This window comes from Mus musculus, chromosome 8, assembly GCF_000001635.26.
Source record: "Mus musculus strain C57BL/6J chromosome 8, GRCm38.p6 C57BL/6J".
NCBI classification, from domain to species: Eukaryota; Metazoa; Chordata; class Mammalia; order Rodentia; family Muridae; genus Mus; species Mus musculus.
Window position 1 is genome coordinate 48,916,333 of NC_000074.6, and position 27,406 is coordinate 48,943,738.

The following is a 27,406-nucleotide window of genomic DNA, read 5'->3' on the forward strand; positions in this document are numbered from 1 at the left end:
ATAGATTATCTGCCAGGAAATATAACATTGCTATATAGATTCATCTGTTAATATTCTTCATATGATTCAGTTCAGTCTTTGACTGAATGTACGTTCTTGATGTCTTGGGAGCATTTAAGCAAATAGATTGAACATTAGAAAAATATTCTTCATCTTAACTTATGACTAAAGTACTTAAAATACTAGGTGCTAAAACTTATTTTTATCCGACTGCTTACTTGAACCAACATTGAGACTAAAGGGAAAAGAAATTACCGTATGTGAATCTGTTACTTTAAACCTCTTATTCTCATGAGTTTCTTGATAGGTCCATATAGAGAAATTAATTTACAGATGTAGTCAGCATAACTGCTAAAAAATGCAAGCATAAAGTGCTATGCACTTATTCCTTTGTGTGGCTTCTGCATACTTCAGTATTCAGTTCATCACCTTTAAGGTTTTCAAATTCACCAGCTGGAAGACTACCTATCTTGTTCTCCCACAGCACTAAAAATAAACCGACGCTATTGAAAATAAATGAATAAGCATATTCTTAGCTAAATTGTTTTCTCATGTGACGCATACCACTTAACTAACTTTTTCTTTGAGATTGTTCATTTATCATATCTAAGATGCTTTGGACATCTGCATCTTTACAAACAAAAGCAGGGTCTTGTTGGAAAAGATTCGGTGGAAATCAAATAGCTCTTCCCATGGCAGTACAGGCGGGGAATCCCAGTTACCAAGGAGACTGAGGCAAGGAAGATGGTAAGTTCAAGGGCTGACTGGCCTACAGTAAGTTCAAGGCCAGCCCACGAACCTCAGAGAAAGCCTGTCTCAAATTAAAAATATAAAAGAGGTTGGGTATATAGCTCACCAGGAGAGTGCTTGTCTATCATGCTCAAAGCCCTGGGTTCTATTTCTAGTACTAGAAAGCAAAACGGAGGAAGAAGGAGGAGGAGGAGGAAGAAAGAAAGAAAACCCTAGCAAAGTCTTTCTATAATCTTGTTACAAAAGCTAGAGAAACCACTGAGATGAGAAACTATAGATTTAGCTAAAAACCTTGAAAAATATTTTTAGGTCATGAAGAAGGCCCTATAATTTTTCAATATTAAAATGGTTTGTTTTTCAATGTAATTTTCTTTATGTGGAGCTCACAACCCTGAACTTCAGGAAGCCCTTCTTAGTTGAGAGTTGATGATGTTCTTAGTTCCTCTCATCTCCAAATCTCCCAGAGTCCAAGTGTCTATGCAAAACCATCAATCTCAGCATGTGTCTAAACACAAACTCTGAGACAGGCTACAATTTACTGTTCTCTGTGACAGACAAATAGCCAGGGAGTCCTGTCATTTAACCCCAATGCTTTCTTTGGTGGTTGTGGAAAGAAAGTTTTTTTTTTTTAATTTTTTTTTATTTTTATTGTCCTGTCATAAAAAGGCTACAAAATCTATCAACCCAGGCTCACCATATGTACAAAAAATAATACTAAGCCTAGGTATTTTGGCTACCACATGAAAAATGAAAATAATCTTTTACCAATATTATTCACAAAAAATCAACATCTGCAACATCTGTATATTTATTCTAATTGGACATGGATGCTACTAGCCATATCATTATCTTGAGCAAACAAACACTAAATTGTGAAAGAGACTCATGGATAGGCTGAGCTTGTCCTCCTCCCAGGTGTCCAGACATTCTAACATTAGATTGACCTTTATGTCACTATTTCATAGATTATGAAGGGCATTCAACAGTAAGCCTGGAAGTCTGATCTGAGTGAAACTTGCCAAGCATATGCTAAGAGCATCAATGAAGAGGAATGAAGATATGTTCTCTGAAATGTTCATCTATGATATGTGTAAAGTTTCCAATTTTTATAAATGTTGTTATCTATTGTAACACTGACAGAGTATATATATATATATATATATATATATATATATATATATAATTTTTTCTTTTCTTTTTCTTCTCTTTCTTTCTTTCTTTCTTTCTTTCTTTCTTTCTTTCTTTCTTTCTTTCTTTCTTTCTTTCTTTCTTTCTTTCTTTCTTTCTTCCTTCCTTCCTTCCTTCCTTCCTTCCTTCCTTCCTTTCTTTCTTTCTTTCTTTCTTTCTTTCTTTCTTTCTTTCTTTCTCTTTTTTTTTAACTTTAAAAGTTACATATAGTTGAGAAACCAGGCCACCCACTCTTCTCAAAAAATTTAACCCAGAATTGCTCCCGTCTAAAGGAAATACAAGGACAAAGAGTGGAGCAGAAACTGAAGAAAAGACCATCCAGAGACTCCCCGACCTGGGTATCCATCCCATATACAGACACCAAACCCAGTCACTAAGGCTGATGCCAAGAAGTGCTTGCTCACACGAGCCTGATACAGCTGTCCCGAGAGGCTCTGCCAGAACCTTACTGACCCAGATGTGGATGCTTATCAGACTGAGCATGGGTCCCCAGTGGAGGAGTTAGGGGAAGGACTGAAGGACCCCAAGGGGTTTGCAACCCCATAGGACGAACAACAATATCAACCAACCAGACGCCCCAGAGCTCCCAGGGACTAAACCACCAACCAAAGAGTACACATGGAGGGACCCATGGCTCCAGCCACATATGTAGCAGAGGATGACATTGTTGGTCATCAATGGGAGGAGAGGCCCTTGGTCCTGTGAAGGCATGATGCCCCAGAGTAGGGGAATGCCAGGGCACCTCTCCAGCAGGCTCCACCCATGTACACCTCTCCCAGTGGGTTCCACCCATACTCCTCGCCTCACCTTCATCTTGTCCCAGACAGTCATTGGGGCTTTCAGTACCAGAATGAAACCTTTTCTTTTTCCCCCACTTGGAAAAAAAGCAGGAAGGACTGTGAGTTCTCTCTCAGAAGTTTGGTTTTTTCAAAAATAGTAAAAAAAAAAAAAAAAAAATTAAATAAATTAAAAAAAATAAAAAGAAAAAAGAAACGATTTCAAATTTCTTTCATCTCCTCTCATTATACACTGGAGCACCTTGCCAATTATTTCATTTCTTCAAAGATTAAAATGTTTTTTCCCCCTTCCTAAGTAGAAGGGAAACATTTTAATAATCATAGATTAAGAACTTCAAATAAGTTCTCAGGGAGTAAAAAGCTAACTAAAAACAAGTTTGATAAAAATTATTTATTTCTCAAGAGTTTTTAAATGCAATTGAAGAGCTGCATCAGAGAGATGCAAAGGCATTCAAATCAGGGGATTGGTCGTTTTTTGCTCTCATTCTCTTCCATAGATGAGAAGGCAAAGGAGTACACTTTACAGTGAACTTGGCATCAGGAAACATGACTTTTTTTTTCATCTCTGTAACCGAATTTTACTAAATATGTTTAACAAGTTATTAAATGTGTAAAATATAGTAAACAGTACGTTAAATATACTTACTTTTTGACCCTCCCTGGGTTTTACATTTCAATAAAAGATACCTAGTTTACTGTGTTGTGGTTTGGTTGAAAAATACCTTATGTAGGCTCGGGTCTCCCCAGATGGGGGCTGGTCTTGAGGACCAGCTGGAAGAAGTGGGTCACTGGGGCAGGGGACCTTCAGGTTTCTTAGCCCAGCTCCCTGCTCTGTGCTATTCTACCTCATCCTCTGTCTCCTGTCTTTGTCCCTTGTCCCTACCTTCTGTTCCTCTGGGTCAAATAAATCTCCTTTGTGCAGAGAACTTGGTCTTGGGGCTCCTGAGATGTTACTGATCATTCCAGCAACCAAAATGCTTTTATGGTTGGGTGTCATGACAAAATGAGGAACTGTATGAAAGGGTCATAGTGTTAGGAAGGTTGAGAACCACTGACGTTTAGCCCTAAATGGAGTTTTGACAGAGAAAACAAAAACAAGTGTATCCCAGTGCACTTGCATTCTTGCTTGAAATACTCTGAACATATCCTGAAATTTACAGTTAAAAAGGCTGATAGAGAATAGTTTTCAGAAGTATTATTGAAAGGATGTGATAACAATAGGCTGTATGAAAGTCTGAAAGAATTAATAAAAATATTTAAACAACACCAGAATTAACAAGACCCGAAGCAACATTATGATACAGGCAATCCCATCCTGTAATTCAATTAAGATGATTCTTTTAGAGAGCTAGCATAGCCCATGACATCCGTTTCTTAAAAACTGATTTAAAAAAAAAGGCGATTAACCTGCTCCATCCCTTAAAACTTGAGGTCTTCATCTGGGATACAAGGGTGCTGAATTTCTTGGCAGAAATTCTCCAAGGGGATTCCTAGCTGGTCTCCGAGTCCTTTGCGGTAAAAAGGGTCTTCTCATTATGTAAGATGGTGTGTCAGCCTGTCTGGTTGCTTAATGAGGGTAGCCAGTGTGCAGGTGAGAGAAGAGCCACATGGCCAATGAGAGGTCAAAAGAGAAGCGTTGAGTCTAGGTACGTATAACTTTTCTTTTCTTTTCTTTTCTTTTCTTTTCTTTTCTTTTCTTTTCTTTTCTTTTCTTTTCTTTTCTTTTCTTTTCTTTTCTTTCCTTTCCTTTCCTTTCCTTTCCTTTCCTTTCCTTTCCTTTCCTTTCCTTTTCTTTTCTTCCTTCCTTTCTTTCTTCTTTCTGCAACTCTCAATTGCATTTCTGTTTTTGGGTCTGCATCTCAGCCTTCTCTCCGATTTCCCCTTAAAACATCGCTTCTTCGTGCGCTCATCCGCAGTGTCTGAGGTCCTTGCTTTATTCTCCTCCAGGATCCGTTTCTCCTCTAAACACTTATCATCTAGCGTGTTGGATAAAGAGGAGTCACAGCAGTCGATTTTGAAAGAAAAGATAAAGTGTTGAGCATCTGAGCGTTGTCAGGTGCCAGTGTCAGTACCCAGATGCCTCCTGTTGACAATGATGGCTATCACTGGGGTATCCGAGATCCCTCTATTCTGAACACTCTTCAGAAATCAGCCGTATCTGATTGTTCTTTCAGATCAAACGGAGTAGGGAGACGAAGTTAGCTGAGCATATTCTTTTTCTCTGTACTTTGTTGTTAAAAGGGGGGAGGAATTCCACTAGGGACGCCCTAACTCAGTTTTAGATATTACCAAACTTCTGTAAGAATTCCTGTTCTCCCCCCACCTCCAGCTCTTCCCCCGCGGCCAACCTCACACATTCAGCCACTCTCAGGTCTGCCGTAGTTATGAACGTTTGTCTGCCCCTCTAAGGGTTGTTCGGTGAAACTGAGCAATGCCTGTGGATTACAGCAAGCAGTCTAAAGATAACATAAAGATATTTGCTGAGTTCCAAGAGTGTATGATGCACATATCCCTATTTACTTCCTAATAGGCTCATTTCTCTCTTCTTCCCTCCCGTTTCTCTGCTCCTCATTTTCTGGGGCTGGAACAAAGGGTTTTTACTCCTTGCAGTTCATGGGCTTTTAGTGAGATCCTTAGCACTTCATTCTTCTTAAAACATAAAAGAGAGTTTTTGCAAAAATTTCCACTGTTACTCATGGAACCTCTGCTGTGGGGAGACTTTTTAACAATGACTTATTCCGTGTAAAATGAAAGATATTTCGCTTTGCTCTTGGACAGCTAAGAACATCATTTAAGTTAGACTCGCCACCCCTCACCCCCACCCCTCCGCACCCCATTCCCCCCAAACAGAAATGAATTCTTTAGCTGGTAACTGAAGTCATGAAGTAAGAAGATGTGGTAAACTGCCTGCCATTGAAAACGGCGAGAGGAATAACGGTGTGGTTGGCGTGCTTCTTAAAATGTATTTCTTGTCGGACACAGGAAGTCGTTTCTCACCAAATTGCAACGTGACATACTGTACAACATGTCAAAGTCAACGCTAAAGTACAAATTGGGATCGAGCTGTGCACGGTTTCGCACATCGGGACGGTTCAACACGCAGAGCTCATAAATTCTCCACTCAGACAGGGTTGTGGAGAATTTCACAGAACTCAGTGGGGTCTTAGTAGGGATGCTGACATGAACCACTGAGTTCTTTAATGACAACTAAACAAGAGAACACATTCCTAATTTACTCAAGCAGAATCCAATACCATAACCACGCAATTGAAGAGCACCGGTCTTCTTGTGTGAAACTGATTTTTGTGCTCTCATTTTTTTTTTAACTCTTCTATTGGCTGTTGGCTTGAATAGTCTTCCCAAGTCTGAATTCTTATTCTGCAGGCTTCTTATTATATACTTTGGTCTGTTCCCTTTCAACATTTTCTGCTATTACCATATATAATATGCACATATTTATTTAAATATACAATATATAATGTATTTGCACGTATCTCTCTATTCCTGCTACCTTCTCTCTAATACATACCTGTCCCTACTTCTAGTCCACTCTGTTTCCCTAAATGATTCACTTCTACTTTCACATTACATGTGATACCCATACGATTTATGGGTCTATATAGAATGTAAAACCAGCAAATGATAAAAGCCCTGTAGCGTTTTTCTTTTTGAGATGGACTTAACTCACTTAAGGTTATCTCCATTGGCTTCCATTTCCCTGCATATGACATGTCTTCAGTTTGCAGCATCCACCTTGGGCCATTCACAACTACTTGTAACTTCAGCTCTAAGGGGTCTGACACCTTCTTCAGGTTTCTTAATGTAACTGCACACATGTGGCCAACACACAAATGCATACACACACAGACATAGATATACACACACACACACACACACACACACACACACACTCTCTTGTGTGTGCTTGTTCTACTCTATGGGACTTCAAAAGTGTCTTCAGCTTACTTAGTTCCCTCTAGCAGGGAGAGATAAATGACTTTATTCTGAGACAAAGAGTGAGAGGCATCACAAAAGAGGAAGAGATGGGGTACCCAGGAGTTGAAGGAAGTTGAGGTTATTTCTGATTTGGGACCAGCATGGCAGATTGGTGATGAGGGAAGTATCCTGGGAACAGGTTTGTGGGCGTGGCTTTCCTGCCTTTGAATTGCCCTGGCTGTTCCTTATCCTGGAATGCTCTTTCTCCAACTGTCACATATCTTTAATGTTCAGCTTGGGTGGAGCCTCTTTATCTCCTCTCCCAGGATCTCCTCTTCCAAGCATCAGTCTCCTGCAATTTTCTGTCTAAAGATCTGATTGATTTCTCTACTAACAATATGTTGCAGTAGGTAGCCAATCAGCATGCTTGTCTTATGTACACCATTGCTAAATTAAACTCCACAAATGACCCTGGGACTCTTCCACTTCTTTGTAAGCATTTAGTGTATTACCCAACATCTAGCATATGTATATTAGTACATCATGAGTTTGTTGATCAAAGGAGTGAATGAATCAGACATCCCGGGTGATAGGAGAAGTATAGCCATTAGGGGGAAAGAAGAGAGAGATCCTTGTTATGGAAAAATAGTATGACTCTCCTGTGTGGACTCATCGATATAGTTTGGCCTGGGGAGCACAGGGAAGATGAAAATTTATGTCAAGATATATATGAAAGGGTAAATTAGGAGCAAATGCTGGGCCCTGAACTTTATTCTTTGGTTAAGTGATAGTTGTTCAACTGGAGATGGACATTCTTTCCCTCTTATATCTTCAACTTACAGACAGAAAGAAGAACATATCCTTTCAAGTGCATCTACTGTCAAACCTAATATCCTTGGACCAGACCAATGGACCTTAGAGAGAGTTGGTTGGAACTGTCAGGGGGCCTTGAATTGAAAGTTAAATGAGTTTCAAGAACCCACTGAGTCCTGCAGTGTGAAGGTTCATATCAGGCCGAGCCCAACATCTGAGATCAATTCAAGTCAACAGATTAGATGCCTCTAGGGTATGCTCAGCCCTGTGGCAAAATACAAGAGAAATCAAAAGCAGGATTTCCTGTCCATACAGAGCAGAAGAGATCCGTCTCTGATGGAACTGCTCCAAGTGACCTCCCTACTTGGAGAGGGACTAGGGAATCAGGCAAGGCTCAGTGTCCAGACACTCCTCATGGAGTCCTTTCCATAAGGTGAGCTGCCGTGCTAGTATCTAGAGAACACCCATATGCTTTTCTAAACCCCTTTGGCTGTGTCTTTGTCCAGACAAACCTAGGAAGGCGGTGTGAAGGAGCCCTGGATGATCTATGGGTCATCCAATGTTCTCCTTTGACAGCAAGAAACCATATTTGCTTGGGCATTCTGTTTTAACAATCAGAATTGATTTTTCTCACCATGACAGTTTGGGTACAGGAACATTGATCAACTATTTCCTGTGCATCCACAAGATGCTAACTATTGTGCTAAAAGAATCCCAACTTTTCTTGTCTCATGTGAGAAACAAAGGAGTTGAGGATGGGAGATTATTGTTATTATTGTAACTGCCAATTTCTGTGCAGATTATGTGAGGTTTGCAGGGGAGTTTGCAAAGCTGCCCGAAATATCCTGGAAATGGTATACATCAGTCGGTCATAAAAAAAGTATTGTCAAAAATGCAATAAAAATCAAGTGTTTTAAATCCAAGGTACAAAGAAGTGCACAAATATAAGGGGTCAGCAGAGTTTTTGGATATTTCATAAGACACAGAGTTTAATTCCTGGGTATAAAAGTACTTACTTGGGGGGGGTGAGTTTATTTCCCCATGTGGAGTTTGTTAAAACACACTGCCCCCAATGCCTCCCTGTCTACAAAAGCATGTTTTTCAGCCCCCACTGCACATTGGCTGTGTACATACGCTGAGTTAGTAGACCAGTAGAGTATTGAGGTTTGTGGCGAGGTAACCACTGCAGGGTAAGAACTAGGGGTACTGGGTATGAAAATGAGAAGAAAGCTATATCCTTGCTGTCAATAAGCCATCAGTGAGTGTTCAGCCTTCAATAGCACAACAGACTCACGAGTAATGGAACCCCAGAGTGTAACGTTCGATGTTGGCTTCTGTCGGCAGATTTCTGTAGCCCAGAGGAACGTGCATCTTATGTTTCCCCGACTCTTATCTCCTTGGCTCTCTACTCTTGCTTCTGATGCCATCATCAAAGAGTAGCTGGCTTTGCAGTTGACACAGATGAGGCAGGCGTCTCTTCCTTTCTAAGGGATAGGAGCACATCAGGCCTTTGTGTGCAGACTCTTCCTTAAGAGAGGGGCTTAGTACTTGGTGGCATCAGGGTGGGAGAGTTTCAACCTTGGTGCCAATAACATTTTTAGATGGCTGAGGCTTTGCCCTGGAGAGTAAGTATAGACATTGTAGAGCCTTTAGTGCCATCTTTAGCCTGTCCTTCACGGAAACTAATGTGACTTCTCTCAGAGGTGTGTCTAGCAAAAAGGAATCCTGTTATTACTAACTGTATCCTAAGTGTCAATACGGTCCCTCTTGATAAGTCTGACCTAAGTGACACTTCAAAAAGTTCCTCTTGAAGCGAACCTTTTAAGATTTATGTCTAATGTGACTTTCTGACGAGAGAACAATTATCATAAGTGCTCAAAGTATTTAAAATCTCAGCCACGCCTTTAAGCCCAGTTCTTATGAAGCAGAGGCAAGCAGATCTCTGAGCTTCAGGCAAGCCCAGTCTACAGAGTGAGTTCTAGGAGAGCATGGGCTACACAAAGAAACTCTGTCTTGAAAAATCAAATAAAAATAAGTATTTAAAATCTCAAAGTTTTGAATCATCTAATTATATGATATTGGTATTAATAAACCTTTTTAAATTAAATTATATGCCCAGACAATATCACATTTCCTTCATAGTGATATTACCTCAGGAGATTTTCTAAGTGAATGATATGTTTTAAGAAAAGGAACATATTCTACATGCTATTATACCGTTCATAGAGAGTCATCCTATCAATGAGTTTGTGAACCAAGACCAGCGTGACCTATGCAGTTAACAGGATGTGCAGGCTGCACCTTGCTCTAGACTCTCTTCTGACTCTATTGAGCTCTGGAGTCCATTTGAAGGCCCTCAGACAGCCGTCTGAAGAGGAGAGTTTTCATTAAGCTGTCGTCCACTGGTTACTGCATCAGCAAACTATGGAGAGCTCCTTTGAATCACAAAGACTTTATTTGATCTGTTTTGTTCATGAGGTTTTGTTTTGTTTCTCTCTCTCTCTCTCTCTTTTCTCTTTTAGATTCTTTTTTCCTTTTTTTAAAAAAATTAGGTATTTTCCTCATTTACATTTCCAATGCTATCCCAAAAGTTCCCCATACCCTCCCCCTCACTCCCCTACCCACCCACTCCCACTTTTTGGCCCTGGCGTTCCCCTGTACTGGGGCATATACAGTTTGCGTGTCCAATGGGCCTCTCTTTCCAGTGATGGCCGACTAGACCATCTTCTGATACATATGCAGCTAGAGTCAAGAGCTCCGGGATACTGGTTAGTTCATAATGTTGTTCCACCTATAGGGTTGCAGATCCCTTTCTCTCTTACCATACTGAGAACTCTCTGTAAGGTACACACATGTTTGATTCAGCTTATATCATCTTGAAAGAGCCTATAACCAGTCCACACAAACTGAATAAATGCAGATGTGAGGAAGTGCCAATCCCTCTAAGGACTCAACTTCTGCAAGCCATTTTTTTTTTCTTCTAAAAACCACAGGTCGCAATCCCCTGTAATTGTAAAAACCTGCACTCTCCACCTATGAGTTAACATTTGAAGTCTGAAGGGCCCAATGCCAAGCCCTTGGCCCCTGATCAACACCACGATACCCCTCAAGGATAGGTCTGTATAATCGCAGACCTCACATATATTAAAGATAAACATTATTTAAGCCATCTCCACTGTATGATGATCTATTACCGCTACTCAAATCTTCCTTAGAGTTTCCCTTTCCTCTTCAGTAGTAATCAGATCTCTTCCAGAGTACCACTCTACCTTGATTTTTTGAAGCGTGGCATTTAATGTAATTGTGATCTTTAAAAAAATCTACAAAGAGCAGGAAAATGGCTCCCGTCAGGGAAAGTCATTCTCCGGACTGCTTTGCAGAATGAAGTTCCCAGCTGACTCTTAACTGGTGATGTTTGAGTGGGCGTATAAGACCCGGGAGGTGACAGTAGGTTGCTGGCCACTCTGAAGAGAAGAATAGCTGGAGCGCTTTCCCCGCCCACCCTCCCACTGTCCCTTTCCAGGAGAGAGGAAAGGAACTCTTCAAACTGGCTATAAACTGCACTAAGTCGGGTCTTGAGGTCAAACTCTGACACAGAGCAGGGAGTACTGATCGAGGGTTTTCTTTACACACGCCGTTCTTTGGATAAAGGCCTATTGCACTTTGTATAAATCTACTCTAAGATCATGCTCCCGCCAAAGAACTTTTGTTCATGAAGTGTGTCAATGGTAAGTAATTGAACAGAGAGAAAGGACAGGTAGGTAGATCTGTAGCCAGGCATATAAATAGACGCACACAGAATCCACCACACAATTTGCCACTCTCTTCTTGAGCATCTCTGAGAAGTGCCAGCTGTTGGCTGACTCCCCCATGCTATGTAGGTCAGGATGATATGAGAACCCAAACTATAAAAAAATGACAACAAAATGTACCCTTAGTTGGTCCTAAGGAGTTATATAAAGCTCCCCTAATTGACCATACCAGAGGAGATTTTGAACTTCTTGCATGAAAACAACTTGGTATTCCTGGTGATCACACCATTTACAACAAGGTCTCCTCTGAGTGCTCCAGAATAATGGGGACAGTATTTTAAAATAAATGTGTTGCAACATGCAGGCCATGTTTTCAAAAGCCTAGTCTGCTCCCCTTTAGAAAGGTAGGTTTCGGCTCTGCTGGAGAAGGGAGATTGGCTCTCGGGAATATTTTCTTTTTTTACCCCAATAAACAGTGTAGGAGAGGGACTTTTTTGGCACTTGAATGATATACGTGTAAAAAGAAACAGTTGCCTTTATAGAAGCACAAAAAAAAAAAAAAAAGAAAAGAAAAGAAAAGAAAAACAACCCAAACAAACCATATCTTTTACTCTGAACACCCTATTCAGTTGAAGTCAGCTTTGTTAATTCAATAGGGCTTTGTTATGTTCACAGATTGGATTCGTTTGACACCTGACTTTTCTAAAACTTGCTATGGTGGGGCCATTTATTGTTATTAGCCTCATCTAGATGTTACAAAGCAGCAAGGGCCAATCTCTGGTGATAATTCTGGGTTAGGGTAAAGTAAACATCACAGCCTCTGTAACATAAGGAAATAGCCATTTCAGGAAAAGGGGAAAGGAGAAAGAAATAAATAGAAATGTATTGGAAGCTATAAAGCCAATCTTTTTCTCTGACAGTTATTTATATATGTAATGCTAATTAAATTTTTATTAATATCTAAGCATCCCTTTCTGGGTAATCATATTCCATTATATATGACTATCTATCACCATCTGAATTATGGAATACCTAAAATTGTAAGCTTAAGAGTTTGGATAAGATTTAAGGAATCTATGAAAATTTTTTAAAAAATGAATTTCCACATGAACTACAATCAGTGAATGATAGAGGATGTTGATGAAGTTGATTTAGGTGATGTCTACGTGGCAACCACACACTGCCTCAGGATATTCATTGGAGCCACTTCCAGGAGCAGACTAGGATGCATAGGTCATGGGGTTCACTTGCTCTTTGCTATATGATCAGCTTCATGGCCCAATAAATCATCCAGCTCTAGAGAACTAGGTTTGTACAAATAGCTTCACAATAAAGGATTTTATGTAAGAGTTCTCCAATCCCATGGACACTAGTCAGGCGTGATCTAGAGATACACAGCAGATAGACAGGGGTGGGTGTGAGCCCAGTATTGAAACCCCATACAGTCAAGGTCAAAGGACGCAGACTCACCGCCTCCACACAAGGTTAAGAGTGTCAGTATTGGTGTTAGATGCCATTTTTTTTCTACCAGAAGGAGTGCCCCCTCCTCATGCTATGTTCCAGGGAAATAGTTCATTTCATTCATTTTTGCAGATATTGATGTATCTCTTCTTTGATGTGTAGTATTGTAGCACTCTGGTATTAAAATATTTTGTCTGTGCTAGGGAAGGGTCCCTGAAAAGGGCAACTTTCCAGTCTCTTTCATGCTGGAGTTCTCTGATGCTAGACACGAACATAGCTTTCTCTCTATCCATTTTAGCCTCACTATTTGTTGGGGTTATTTGCTTCTGGTAATCTTCCCCGAAGTAGAACTTTATATTCAGAAGCTAACAAGAATGATGACTTTGAGAGCCGGCTGGCAATTGGCTACCTTTCCTGGAGGGAAAACTTTTGAGTCTTTATTACTCATCGCTCAACTGTCTCCTTGCATTGTGGTCAGAGGTAGATAGAATCTGGTTTGTTTGATTTCTGCCTGCTCCATCAGTATGTCACTAACCCTATGCATTTTTATCCAGTCTTCTACTGGCCAAGTTCTGGGCTTCGTCACTTCTTAGTTTGTGAGATATGGTTGAATATAGATCCATGGCTGATAATCTACATTGTATTCAAAGCATTTTAGAGAATGGACGTTCAAAATAAAATCCTGCTAGAACATGGCGTTCTTGTAAAATAATTATCGCAAATGAACTAGTAGGCACAAATTGTTGTGTGTGCCATGTCCTGGCAGCCTCAACTTGAACTGATAGCTAGGTACCTTAGAATAGTAACCAAATTTTGTGTTCGCCAAATAGTACTAGGGATCTATTGTTTCCATTTTACAGATTAAGAAACTGAGAGAGAGAAATTAAGATTGACACCAGTTGGAATTAGAAAGTAATAGAATAGGAATTTGTTGATTGAAAACCTAAAAGCAAAGGGGGTTTCTGTCCATCGAATCTCTGCATCAGTGCTTCTCCAGTTCCTACATTTGCTTGCCTTGCTTAACCTGTGTCCCGACTTTTCTCTGGTGATGGCATGCTGAGAGGTTGGGTTTTTGGTTTTTTGGTTTTTGGTTTTTTCTTAGTTGGTCATCCTTGATGTGGGCCACGAGCTATCAAATTGGTCATTTTGTCTTCTGAAAGCAAATGGGAAGATTAGAGCCATCCTGTACTGCATGCTTCCACAGTGGTGATGTCTCTTGTCGTAGCACAGAAGACATGGGGCGGGCTTGGTTTGGAGAGTTTAGTGGCAGAAGACACTGGGAAAAGAATTCAGCCCTTAGAGTACAGGTCATGTCTTAGTCTATATAGCCACTTTATGATATCCCACAAGGGTCCTGTTTTCCATTTCTGTAAACACACCTCCATCGGCATTGAGGAGTGAGCACCAGACCACGAACTTATGCTGAAAGCTATCTGCCATGCCATTTTAAAGTATAGTTCCTGTCTCATGCCAAGAAAGATTACCTCCTAATTATCAAGGGCCAAAATATCTCCAGACTAATTCCTATCTGATCTCAGACAAAACTGAACAAACTTCCCAGTGGTGATTTGAGACATATTTTGAAGTGAGTTTACCAATAGGCCTGCAAAATTAAATAGGTTTTTCTATCTTTGAGACAATCTACCCCCAAATCCATTTTACTCACGTTATAACTTCCCATCGCTAAACTGATAGTCAAATTTAATTGACCATTTTAAAATATCTATCTGCCTTAGCTTGGATGATTTTTGGGGGGATGTGCATGTGTGAGGAGTCAGAAGATGACCTTGGGTTCCATTCCTTAGAAGCTACCCACCATATTGAGGACAGCATCTCAAGGACCTGGAGCATGCCAAGTAGGCTAGGCTGGCTGACACTAGAGTCCCAAGGTCCAACCTGTCTGTTCCCTAGTACTAAAGTTCCAGCCACTGTACCCTGGTTTTTACACAGGTTTTAGGGATCAGACTCAGGTTTTCATGCTTGCAAGGCAAACACTTTAATGACTGAACTATCTCCCTGGCCATGAATATGTAATATATCTATCTTATCACATATAATATAATAAATATAATATAATATAACATAATATATTATATATAATCTATATATTTATTATATTATATATAGTATAATATACACACACACTTCTTTCTTTCATCCTTATTCTGTCATAAGCTAAGTATTTTAGTAAAAAAAGAATCTGCTTAGATCCTTCATTGTTTGCTAAACGCCACCATGGCTAGACTGAAGACAGACAGGGAGTTTGTACTGGGAGATCTCCAGCTGATACAAACATAAACAGCCAAAGCCTCCAGTCAGCCTGAACACCGCCTTGATTCAGGCCCCTCAAGATTCCCTGACCTTAGATTAGAAACTTCTGCAAACTGCAGTCTTTCTCTCCAATGTCTCAGGCCCAACTAGAAGACACTGGACGCCACTCCTCACACCAGGCTCAGCAAACAACCCTATTCATCCCGCGGAGCACTCAACTCAGCAGCCTGGTGAAAAATTACTCCAGTATCTCACAAATTTGAAAACTTTCCTTCGCTCCGCATGCTGTGTCTGCAAGAACACGAAAACATCCAGATGAAGAGGAAGAGCTGCAGTCAGCCATTCTGATTTTTGTTCTACACAACAACAAACACTGAACCACTTATAATCATCAGAATGGCTTACAATGTTTTCTGACATTGTTAATTCATGCACTTTTCCCCATCTCTCTGATTATCCACTAACTAGTGATACAATCAGCTCAGAATCCCAGGGGAGCGAGTGGGAAAGGGGGGGATACTCAGCTTGAGCTATGTGGGCATTCTGCACACTCCTTTCTGTTGGTCCACACAGCAGGATGAACAAAGGACAAAGGTCTGTGTCAGCCTAAGGTTTTGGAGTCTGTGTTTAATTTTATAAAGACCTGGAAATAGGTAGTGCTTACTGACTGAACTGGATACCCTTGGCTAATTTCTGCCTTTCAATAGTTTATGGTATCCTCAGTGTCCATTTCAGAAAAGTTTGCATAATGGTTTTTTTTTTTTTGGTTTTTCAAGACAGGGTTTCTCTGTGTAGCCCTGGCTGTCCTGGAACTCACTTTGTAGACCAGGCTGGCTTCGAACTCAGAAATCTGCCTGCCTCTGCCTCCCAAGTACTGGGATCAAAGGCGCGCACCACCACTGCCCAGCTGCATAAGGGCATTATTTTATTTTATTTATTTTTTCCATTTTTCTGCTGACTCTAAGCCAGAACTGACCAGTGAAATCCTGTGATTATTCAGTTGTTCGAGCCACTTTTTTTGAACACTATTTTCTAGTCTTTACATTTAGGAAGTGTTCCTGGGTATTGGTTGGTGCATTCTGCTTGTTCATCTGTGTGTTTCACGGTGTCTACAGAGTTCAGGGTGGCCTCAAACTCACTATGTAGCCACGGCTCACCTCACACTCCTGGGCTTTCAACACTTCCTCCAAGGTGCTGCGATCAGAAGCAAGGGTCAGTTTACCTGGCTTGCTTATGAATATTTGTTAGGCTTAATGAAATTATCTGAGTCACCTGATAAAACAAGAGTGCATGGCCCTCAAATTGAGATGTTTCGTTTGAAAGATGGACCTTAAAAATATTTCTCTTGCTGGTCTAAATCGGAATAGATGACTCTAATAAGGATTCTTAATGAGACAGATGCTTTTATGGTTTCTCTCTTTCGGTTTGTGTTTGCTGCCTGAATTTTTTTTTTTAAATGTGCTTTTCCTGGGCTGGAAGATACGTTCTTGTTCTGCCTGATTTAGGGAAGGTTCAGAGGTCTGTGGATTGTACCTTTTGTCTCCGTATCAGAATATATGCTTATGTGTGTATTTTACAGGCAGCCACTGACCTATGTTACAACACATGAAATCTTCTCCTTCCAAGTGTGTCTCAGAGGAACACTAAACCATTCAAGTTTATATATTAGCTATTACAGACTAAATGCTTGTCCTAAAGAACCTCCCGGTACAGAAAGAGTGGTTTCCATGAATAGACAAGAGAAGGATTCGAAGAGAGGGTACTTAAAAGACGGGGGGATGTTGGCATGTTTTAGGATAGTGGTGTTCATCTGATACTGCACTTGCAGGGAATTTTAAGCTATATGTTTATAGCAGAAAACACATAGGTGATTGCATTCCAAATCCTGAAATACCCCATTCGCTTCAGGAATAAGAGGAGCCATGCACCTGCTTTCTGGAATCCTCCAAAAAAGATGATTTATCATTTACGATGATAACTTATTCTACAAATGTCATTGGCTTGATATCTATTGTAATGCTCTGCAGACAGGTCTTTACCAGAGTGTGATTTGTCACAAAGAAAGGAGGGCAAACAGAGAAAAAAATAAATCAGCAAAGCAACTTAGACAACCCACTTCTTCTCCAGTCTACAGGTAAACATTGCATGTTCACTTCCCGGGCTGCCGTTGTTTCAAATGTGGTGTGTAAAATATAATACCGAGACTCTTTGTTAAGGATCTTACAAGGACAGCCATTGAGGAAATGTGTGATCGTAAATTACCAAAATCTACCTTCTATTAACTGCTTTTATGGCAATAGAAAAACATAATAAAACAACAACGATGACGACAATAAAACCCCCTCACCATTGCCTAAACCGAGGTCTAAGGAAGAGATACCCCACGTTTGGGAGATGGCTTGCAGCACGTAGTTTTGATTAATTACCCACCAAGCTTATAAGAATGTATGAGTATGCTCACAAGAGCACTTATTAAAGGGCTCTCTTATCACTATTGCTGAGACACCCTTAGGGGAAAGGTAAAAATCAGGGCCTGGAAGGGATATTAAAAAGAAACAATAGTGGCTACTGCTACGGTTGTAACAAACCAACTACAATTTTATTATTAAAATAATAATAATAATAAAATCTATCCTGTCCTCCTTCACAGGATGAAAAAGCGAAAGAATTCTCGTTACAAACTGAATTTATCTCAAATTCACACAGTAAGAAAAAGACTCTTGTTTTGGATATGAAGTTAATTTAAATCTACTAGCTTGAATGCAAAATAATACCAGTGACAACGACACATTGATTGTCTATTGTCCTAGAGGTTTTAGCTGTGGTCCTGGTCTTTCAACCTCTGGAGTGATTTTTACATAAAATGGTGGAGTATACTTGAATGAATAACGTAGAAATTTGTGCAAGTAACTTACTTTTTTTTTCATGTGTAAAATCTTATTATTCCTACATACTGACATTTTACATCGGTTCCATAATTTAGAAAGCTCGTTGCTTCGTGGGAATTTAATTTTGAATTGTATTAAAAGAAGAGGCTGCCAATTAGGAGAAAGCGGGGGAAAAAAAACTCAGTCTTCCACTCATTAAGCCCAATGAGTCTGGAACTTTTAAAACGATTTTCTCTGAGAACCCAGATCTCCTGGAAATACCGCTGTGCACACATCCTGAGCAGAGCCAGCTTGTCAGCCTTCCTGTTGTAAATTCCTTTCTAGCATCTTAGTAGAAGACACTTCCCATTTTGTGGAAACCCTTCAGAATGTGATTTTAAATGAACCTGTTCACAAGGTTCAAAGCTTTAAATTGCTAGACCACAGTTACCATTGAGAAAACGCACTGAGCAATATAAGAAGTGAGAAAAACCATAACCAGGTACAAGTTAAATTCTCTAGGGTCGCCATGTAAGTGCCTCTCAGAAAGGATTAAGACTTCTGGAGAACAAGAAAGCCCCAAACAATTCACTTCCAAGAGTGGGAGACATACACCCAGGCGGCCCATTGTGCTTGGCCTACTTTATGCCTGTAGCTGATTCACTTAGGTTTTTTGTTTTGTTTTGTTTTCTTCAGAGATTCTGTATTTTAGCGTGTCCTCATTCATTTAATCTTCCAGAAGGAAGAAAAAAATGTCCGTAGAAACGTGATGGCTTTTGTTGGCTCAAAACCACTGCAAATCCAAACAACGGTGGCTTTTACAGAATCGATGAAATAAATGACTGCTGTGATCCAGACTCAGGGGTGACACAGCCTTGGCAGCTCTGCTGAAGGACTCATTTTGTTATCACAAACAAATCGCACACTGCAGGAAATCTCCTCTGGAGAGATTTTGTTCCCCAGATCCACCTACCTTCCCCTTTTCCCAAAGAGGTCTTCAGCTCCGTTGCTTGCACTGAAATCCCAAATCTTGGTCTTACAGAAGCTGGAGATCTGGAATAGAAGACATCAAAAGATGTCAACTGAGTTGTTGATATTTCATGTGGAAATTTAAGATTCTAGCTTTCTAAAAGTAAACGCTGGATTATAGCAAGGTTGATCACTGGCTTTTGATAATGAACCCGGGATAGCTGATTAGCAGTTATTTAAAAGAGACCAAGATAGTTAGCAAGGGCCTGTGACCTCCAGCTGTTTGGCAGGTAGAGGCAGGAAGGTAAGTTCAAGGCTAGCCTGGGCTGTAGATTGAGTTCAGGGCCTCAATGGGCAAACCCAGTAAAAACTTATTTCCAAATTAAAAGTTAAAAGGGTACTGAAAATCTAGCTGAATGGCAGAGCACTTGCCTAGAATGTTCTGAGAACCTGGGTTTAGTCTCCAGGTCCATAAAGAAAAACAACAACAACAACAACAACAACAACAAATTACATAAAACTTTATTTCATGCAAAGTCCCTTGGCATTTTTTCCTACATTTTAAAAGGAAGAAATCTGCATGATTTATTTACCTTTACAAAAAAATTAAAGTGCTAAGAGATTTATGCCACCTTCTCATCTTGTTTAAAGCCCCTCCTCCTCACATCCTTAATTCAATTTAAACAGGATGCAGGTTAGACCACGGGCTGAAGACACCTCAGGTTACCTTGGTGTTCCTAGCAGCTACAAGTACATTCACTATAGCATGAACTTAATGTGTTTGTTTGTTAGTTAGATAGTTAGTTTGTTTGTTTTGGTAAGGTCAATGAAAAAAATCAATCATAGTAGTTGTTTATTTTTGCATGCCATTTAATCATTGGAAACCATAACCACACTTAAACCAATTTCTTGAATTCCTTGGAGTTATTTCCATGTGTCAAATAGTAAGCCAAATTCTCTGTGTTCCTTTAGTTTCTTTCTGTCACCATATACTAAAGACCAAACAATCAAACAGCATCAACAAACAACAGAAAAGTGGGGAGGACTCAAGAGTCATGAAGACAGGTCAGAGGCAATTTCTACCCCTCATCATGGATGTTTCTTTATGGAAAGGGTGGTTTTAATACAGAGGCTCATTGTGCAGAGAACTTTGGGGGGGGGCTCAGCTCTAACTGGGGACAAGTATATGACACCTTCTTCTCAACTTCTTTCTCAAGCCAAAGTTATGGAAGAAGGGTGGGAAGATTGTAAGAAGCATTGGAGAATGATACAGAGAATCGCTCCATTGAAGGCTGATAGAAAGTAATGGTTCTGGACAGGACAGGGCCCTTGCATGCATACACTTGCAAGAGCTGCAGTTGCCTGCCCAAGATCTATACAAGATCAAGCCCGTCAGCATCCCGTGATGGGTGGGTGGGAGGGTGGGTTTGAGCATCCACTCCTTGCAGAGCAGCTTTTGAAAGGTGATGGCTGCTGAGGGAGGAATAGTTTTCTGCAGTGGTGTGACACGTGGTAGGTTATTCCCACATTTCAGTGGATGGCTTTATACATATGCACAAATGGCCAGCATTAATTGGACTCAGTGGCTGAGAGAAAAAGAAGAGGAGGAGGGGAAGGGAGAAAGGGGAAAAAGAAGGAGAAGGAGGAGGAGGAGAGGGAGGGGGAGGGGGAGGGAGAGGGGGAGGGAGAGGGAGAGGGAGAGGGAGAGGGAGAGGGAGAGGGAGAGGGAGAGGGAGAGGGAGAGGGAGAGGGAGAGGGAGAGGGAGAGGGAAATGAAGAACAAGATAATAAGAAGAAGACATAAAGTTGGTAAGAGGATGGGGGGTATCTGGGAGAAGCTGGAGGGAACTGGGTGGGGCAGATATGATTGAAATACAATATATTCATGTATGTCATTGCCAAGGAATAAATTTTAGAAAATGAAAAATAGCTTTTAGGTCTGCATGTCACTGACAATGTAATTGATGTAATTATCACAAAAGGAGAACTTAGGAGAGACTGCTCTTTCAGAAAGCACAAGTTGAGAGGTCAGATTTACATCTGGTTCATATGCTTTTTGAAACTGTTGAATTATAAGAGTCTCACTCTTTTTTTTTTTTTTTTTATAAATCCTCTTTCTTGTGCATGTCTATGCAGGAGTTGCAACATGTGAGTTCGGGTGCACATGAGCCAGTATAATAAACCAAAGATAACCATGGGTCAGGGTCCTTGTTTGAGATACTGGCTCTGTGATTCCCATGCTTTGTATGCTAGGCAGCCTGGCCTGTGAACTTCCCACCCCATAGTAGGGATACTTGGACTACACAAGCACATTCCTCCACCAGGCTTTTCCTAGCCTCGCATGCATGCTGAGCATTTGAATTCAGATTCTAGCACATATGTGGCAAGTGCGTTTACTCCCTGAACCATCTCCCAAGCTATAACGAACATAACCTTATAAGTGATGGGCAAAAGATGGGCAGGTAAAAGCAGGAAGAGAGACAGGATGTAGTCGGTCTCAGAAGGATGAGGAGTCCCTTGAAAGTGCTGGAGAGATTATTCAAGAAAGAAGAATTGATTGACAGCTTCCAGTGCTGCAGGAAGGTTGGAAAAGATGAAAGTTGGTGAGAAATTCTAGGCCCTGACACCCCAGAACTTTCCTAACTTCTGACTCAGCTTTTCAGAGAGTGGTTGGGAGAAGAGGTTTAAAAAAAGTAAAAATAAAAAAATGTCACATTAGGACCAGAAAGGGAGAGGGGGCTAATTTCAGAGTATAGGGAAATGCTTTCTTTAGGGTGGGTGTTGAGAGACTACTGTTCAGCCAGTGTGAGCACACCACAAATTGGGAACATGAGGCATGAAACCAGGAGCAGGCAGGCTGCTGAGGCCAGAGGAAGGGAGGAGAAAAGGGTAGTAAGGACCAGTGGCTGGTGGAGAGTTTGGCTTGGAAAGGAAGAGAAAGACTATTCTCTCCAAGGTGGTAGGAAGTGTTTTGAAAATAGACATGGATAGAGGATGCAACTTGAGACAGTGAGCCATGTGGAGAAAGATGAGGAGAGCAACCACGTCACGTGGTCAACAGCTACGAATAAAGGACACAGCCAATCAGGGAGAAATCCAGGGAGAGTGAACAGAACAGATGTGTCCAGATGTGGGGAACTGCCTGATTTCCCCATGAAGTTCTCTATCAGCCACGCACTGAGACAGTAAAGGATTAGCCAAAGCTGGGGGAACAGGAGAGCATCAGAGAGCCGCATAAATCTAAAGACCAGATCAGAGAACCAAGACGGTGGAGCCTGGACTTCACTAAATTATTGCCAACTGAATTACCAATCCATTAGACCTCCCTCCCTTCCTACTTCTCCCTCTCTCCTTCTCTTTCTTCTCTGCCTTTCTCCTCTCCTTTTTTCTCTCTTTCTTTCTCTTTTTCCATCTCATTATTTGTTCCACATATTGCTTTACTTAATACTTACTAGATGACTTTTATTACTTTAGGTAATTTGCAAGATACCAGCTGAGGAAGCAAAAGTGACTCTAAGATCAAGATGAGCTTATTTCCTGGAACCCCTTCTTTGCTACATCACCATAGATGTTTGGTTCTCTCAGGGCTCACTCTCCATGTGTCAAAACTGGATGTGTATGTGTGTGAGGATTTATATCTATATGGTCATATATACTTAAACATCTCCCATGATTTTATAGGTGTGTGTGTGTGTGTGTGTGTGTGTGTGTGTGTGTGTGTGTGTGTACATATGCATGTGTGTTTTCAGTAGCTTGTTTGAAAAAAATTGGTACTCTTCATGCAATTGGCTGGGTATCCAACAGTACTGCTGCAACACGGCCTATAAGTTTTCATGACTGAGATGAGAGAGCATCCTAAAAAAATATCCAGGGCACGTGTTTCAATGGAAACTATCTTGGCATGGCTAGGAAGAAAGATCATCTTTCCATGGTCATTTTTCCTTCATTCTCTTGGCTTACAGACAGTACCACTAGGCTCTTCCCAACAGCAACCTAGCAACAGCTTACGTCATCACCTGCCACCATTGCCAGACAGGTACAGGCCAGGTATGTATAAGATGACTGCTTACTGCCCCAGCCCCTTTCTCTCTCTGTTCCCAAGTGTTCTCAGCCGGCCTCTCTTTCTCTCTTTTTCTCTTTCTGTCCTCCTCTGCCTCCCACCCCTTCTCTGTCTTCATAACTCTCTTCTTGTCTGTCTGCCATTACCCGTCTCTAGGTCCTCCTTGTTAGCATTTTGTCTAAGCTCTGCCCCACAGTTACCTGGCAACAGCCAGGTATGCCTGACTCACTATAAAAGGGGCTGCTTGCCTCCTCCTCTTCTCTTGCTCTCTTGCCTTCTTGCTTCTTGCTTTTCTGTCCTCTCACCTCTTCCCCCTCTCTCCCCATTCCCCTCCTCCCTCTCTATCCAAGCGCTCATGACCGGCCTCTACTTCTCTACTCTTCCTCCTCCTCTTCTTCCTCCTCCTCCTCCTCCTCCTCCTTCTTCTTCTTCTTCTCTCTCTCTCTCTCTCTCTCTCTCTCTCTCTCTCTCTCTCTCTCCCCCTCTCTCTCTCTCTCTGCCTTTCTCTGTCTCTACTACCCTCTCAACTCCCCTCCCCATGTCCTGAATAAACTCTATTCTATACTATATTGTCGTGGGGTGGCTGGTCCTTCAGGAGGAAGGGATGGCTCAGCATGGGCCCACAGAGGTGCCTCCTTCACTCACACCTGACTGCACATCCAGCAAATGTATTCCTTCTCTCCTTCTCTTTTTATAAAACCAACATCCCTTCCTTCCCTTTCCCAAATAAACCTCCTGAATACCAGATCTGTTGTATAGTGTGATTTCTCGGGGGGCACCTTGGCATGGGTCTGCCTAGTTGCATTATAATTCATAACACACACTCTTCTATGCTGAGGCAGGAAGATCATGTATTTATAGAGAAGGTGGGTTACATAGTATGACCTTGTTTCAACAAATAAATAGCTAATAAACCTTAAGTAATTATAAATAGCATTTTTACTCACAATCAAAATATGAATGTCAAATTAAAAATAAGCATTAGCTAATTTTAAAATAATCAAAAATTCTAAATTATACTTTGTTGGGTCCTACTCAGCTCGTCTTTTTTTTTTTTTTTTTTTTTTTTAAATTCTTTTTAAAGACCAGAAACAGAATCTTGATTGGTGTGAGAGAATTTTAAATGAATCTTGGTCAATGGATGTTTGAGATTGATTGGACTCAAATGGAACTAGTCATAGTCTTTAGAGACAACTGGCTTCTCAATTAGCATAGGCTATCTTGAGACAAATGACGCAGGATGGATCAAGTCTGGTGAAAGAGTGCAAAGTCAGGCAAAGTGAAAGTATACAATTTTTTTCTCATTTTCTCATAGTCCTTCCCTCCCCGTGTAGGGTGATTAAGTTCTCTCCATACTCTTAGCATCTTTCAGTGGTCCACGCCAGGGTTCAGTTTTACAATGAAATAAACCCTGGTGAGATCAACAATAAGCCTCAGATTGTTTCTATGCAAATGGATCAGCTTAACAGCATAAACAAACGCTGTATGCATACAGAATTTAAAGATGCCAATGAAATCAGACAAATGGTATTGTTTGAAAAAACAAACAAACACGCCATCGCCTTGCTTTTGAGGTGCGGGTTCAGTTTCGTACAGCACTATTGAATTGGACTGCTCTGATGCAGACGATCGCCTCTTGTGAATGTACAGCTGCTGACCGACTATGCTGACGCGGCTCACAGAAGAAAGCTGTGCCTCACGTAGCTGTGCTTTGTAGAGGCGTTTGCAGGAAGGTACTGTATGCAATATCTGCAGTTTGATAAGTTTGATAAGTAAGAGCATGAATATATATATATATATATATATATATAACTGCTAGTTTTGTTTTTCCTATTCTGTTCATCGTGGACAAGCAGAAGACCCATTGCTTTCATTGCTTTATTAAAAGCACATGACACACAAGAGAAAGAGGCACTTCAGGAGACCCAAGCAAGTCCTCATGATGCATCCACAAAGCCTACAGAAGACTGTGTGCTCTGTTGACTGTCAAAACCATTGCAAACCACAAAATGATTTTGATATAGATGTCAGACAAAATGGTTCAATAACTTTGTGTAGTAAAAGTATTTAAGGCATTTTCTTAATCGGCAAAGCTAATGTTTGCCATCTCATTCTGAGCTAATGCTTGAAGAAAGAATGGGCCCTGTCTTCCCAAAACTTGCTCAAGTGATCCTGCTGCAAAGATGAAAGCAGGGTAGAGGGATGGCAGATTCTTTGAAAGCTGTTAGTATTTACTTATTCATTCCTTTTGTTCTGTAAACTGATGGTGTGTCTGTCAGGTCAGGTAGCATTCCAACTTTATGAGGGATAAAGGTAAACAGAGCCATATACAACATTTGTCTTCAGGTGGAAGAGACAGACGTTAATCACACTTTTCCACTAATACACACACATACTACATGAGGTAAAGATAAATGACGTAAGACCATCAGGCAGAAAAAAAAACAAGACACCTTGGGAAGCTTCTCGGGAGATGAGATATTTCCAATAGAAAGCTGGAAAGGTGGTGGGGCTCTCTGGGGTCCAGTGGCGCCAGGGTGGAAAGAGGTGTGAAGAACCTTGGCTTCTAAACCAGGAGGCCAAGGGCATGTTACTTATGTTTTGGGCTCACAGTTGCAGAGATTAGCAGAAGAGGAAAACACTATTTTACTATTTTTGCTTTATAGCTTCATCCTGGCAGGGAGTATTTGCAGTCGCTAGAGCTTGAGATGGAATTTCCATACATCCAGAAGATCAACAGAGCTGGACTTCATAGAAGCTCTGGCTCTATGAAGTCCCACTTCCAATGTTCCATGTCTGGTACTTATGTTACTTGTGTCAAATGTTCTACAACCTCCCTAGAGAGCACTACCCTCTGGGGATACGTTTTTAAGCATACAGGGGGAACATGAGAAGATAATGACTTTGGAGAACTTTGCAAGATTGGGGAGCCCAAAGCCATTGGTTTGGAAAGACAACAATAGTTTGATGGGTTGTAAAGGGTCTAGGGTAGATTAGTAGTGTTGGGGTATGCTAAGGATTTAAAGTTTTATCCTCAGATCAATGGAGACCATTTCTCAGATTTAAGCTAGACAAGCCTTGGTCACATTTGTAGTTTGAAATCATTACCCCAGAGCACAGCTTCACAACAGCAGACAGCTCACTGGAAATGGCTGTTCTCGACACAGAAGGAACAATCAAAACAGGATGCCCCCATGAAGAAGAGAGACAGATGCTCCAAGAGGTATTCAGGAGGCAAAGTTGGTGGCAATTGTCCACAGACAATGTCACGGGCTTATTATCTAAAGTGTAGAACTTACAGAACCAGTCGATTTTGTTGGTAGTGAGCCCCACAAGTTTTCCTATACATTCTAAAGTTTTAAAACACCAAAGCCTATTATTGGCTACCCCCAAGATAAACGCTACAATTAAAGTGGCAAATGAGACCAAAACAGTGTTATTAATTTTGCCGATTGAAATAGCATCACTTAAATATTTCTCAGCTGCAGCTTTGTGGAACTAGTTTGTTTGCTCTGCTGATTGATATGTGTATATGTGTGTGTGTGTGTGTATGTATATATATATATATATATATATATATATATATATATATATGGCAACTCACTTTGCTGATTTGGTTCTGTTCTCATCTTTTCAGTCACCTGTTAAAACAGCAGCAATGAAACTGAAGGTTCAAATGCCACCACGTGCACAGAAGATAAAGACACCACCACGTGCACACAAAATAAAGAAGAGATCAAACTTGGAATCACGAGTTTTTACTTAGCACAGTATTGGAGGCTTTGCAAAATATGATTGCAGACTTTCTCAGGAAATAAGAGTTAAGTCCCAGGATCTATGTCAACAATCCCCAGAAACAGGGTTAGAGATAGGTGCTGCCTGACCTTTCTGTGGATGCTGGGAATCCCAGTTCTGACCTAGTGCTTACATCGCCAGGGCTGTGCCCCCTTTGAGCCCCTCTCCCCATTCAGTTTCTTAGAAGCAAAACAGATACAGAACCAAAACATCACATGGATTTTACATTTCTTTTGGTAAAGAAGTATTTTAACTTTTTAGAGAAAATGATTTCTCTTAGAAGTCTTCTGACCTTTTATGTAATTCGTCGGGTTTGGGCCCAAATCTATATTTTATACTCACTATTTTTCTTCATTGTTAATAAAACACTTAAAAGTAAAACATACTCATAAGTACATTTCTGCAAAATTCTTTCTTAGAGTAGAAATAAATACCTCGATAGTACAATAGTGGTAGAATTAGTTCTCTAGATGCAGAGGGCCTGTATTTTAGACCCATGTAACTCCATTACCTCTGTGGTCCTGGAATGCCTCTGAATTCTTCTATTAATAACAACATAATAACATTCAGGAGAGTAGGGCAAACCAATAGATGACAATTACCCTGGACCTTGAACCTGGGAATTCTACAAATGAGAAAAATTGTTCTTTGATCTTTTAAAGAAATACACTTTCTTTGTGGCGCATTGTCCACAAAATATCCCCTTGGCATGAACTGCTTAAAACACACACAGACAAATGAACAAAC

The 27,406-nt window shown here is 40.7% G+C and overlaps 1 protein-coding gene across 1 annotated transcript in view; it reads right to left on the reverse strand.

Moving 5' to 3' along the window:
* Tenm3 (teneurin transmembrane protein 3) overlaps positions 1-27,406 on the reverse strand; it is a 1,297,160-nt gene that overhangs the window by 690,668 nt on the left and 579,086 nt on the right. The window contains exon 4 of the mRNA XM_006509405.3: positions 18,809-18,888. The gene's annotated coding sequence lies outside the window, so the exon portion shown is untranslated. The remainder of the gene's footprint in view (positions 1-18,808; positions 18,889-27,406) is intronic.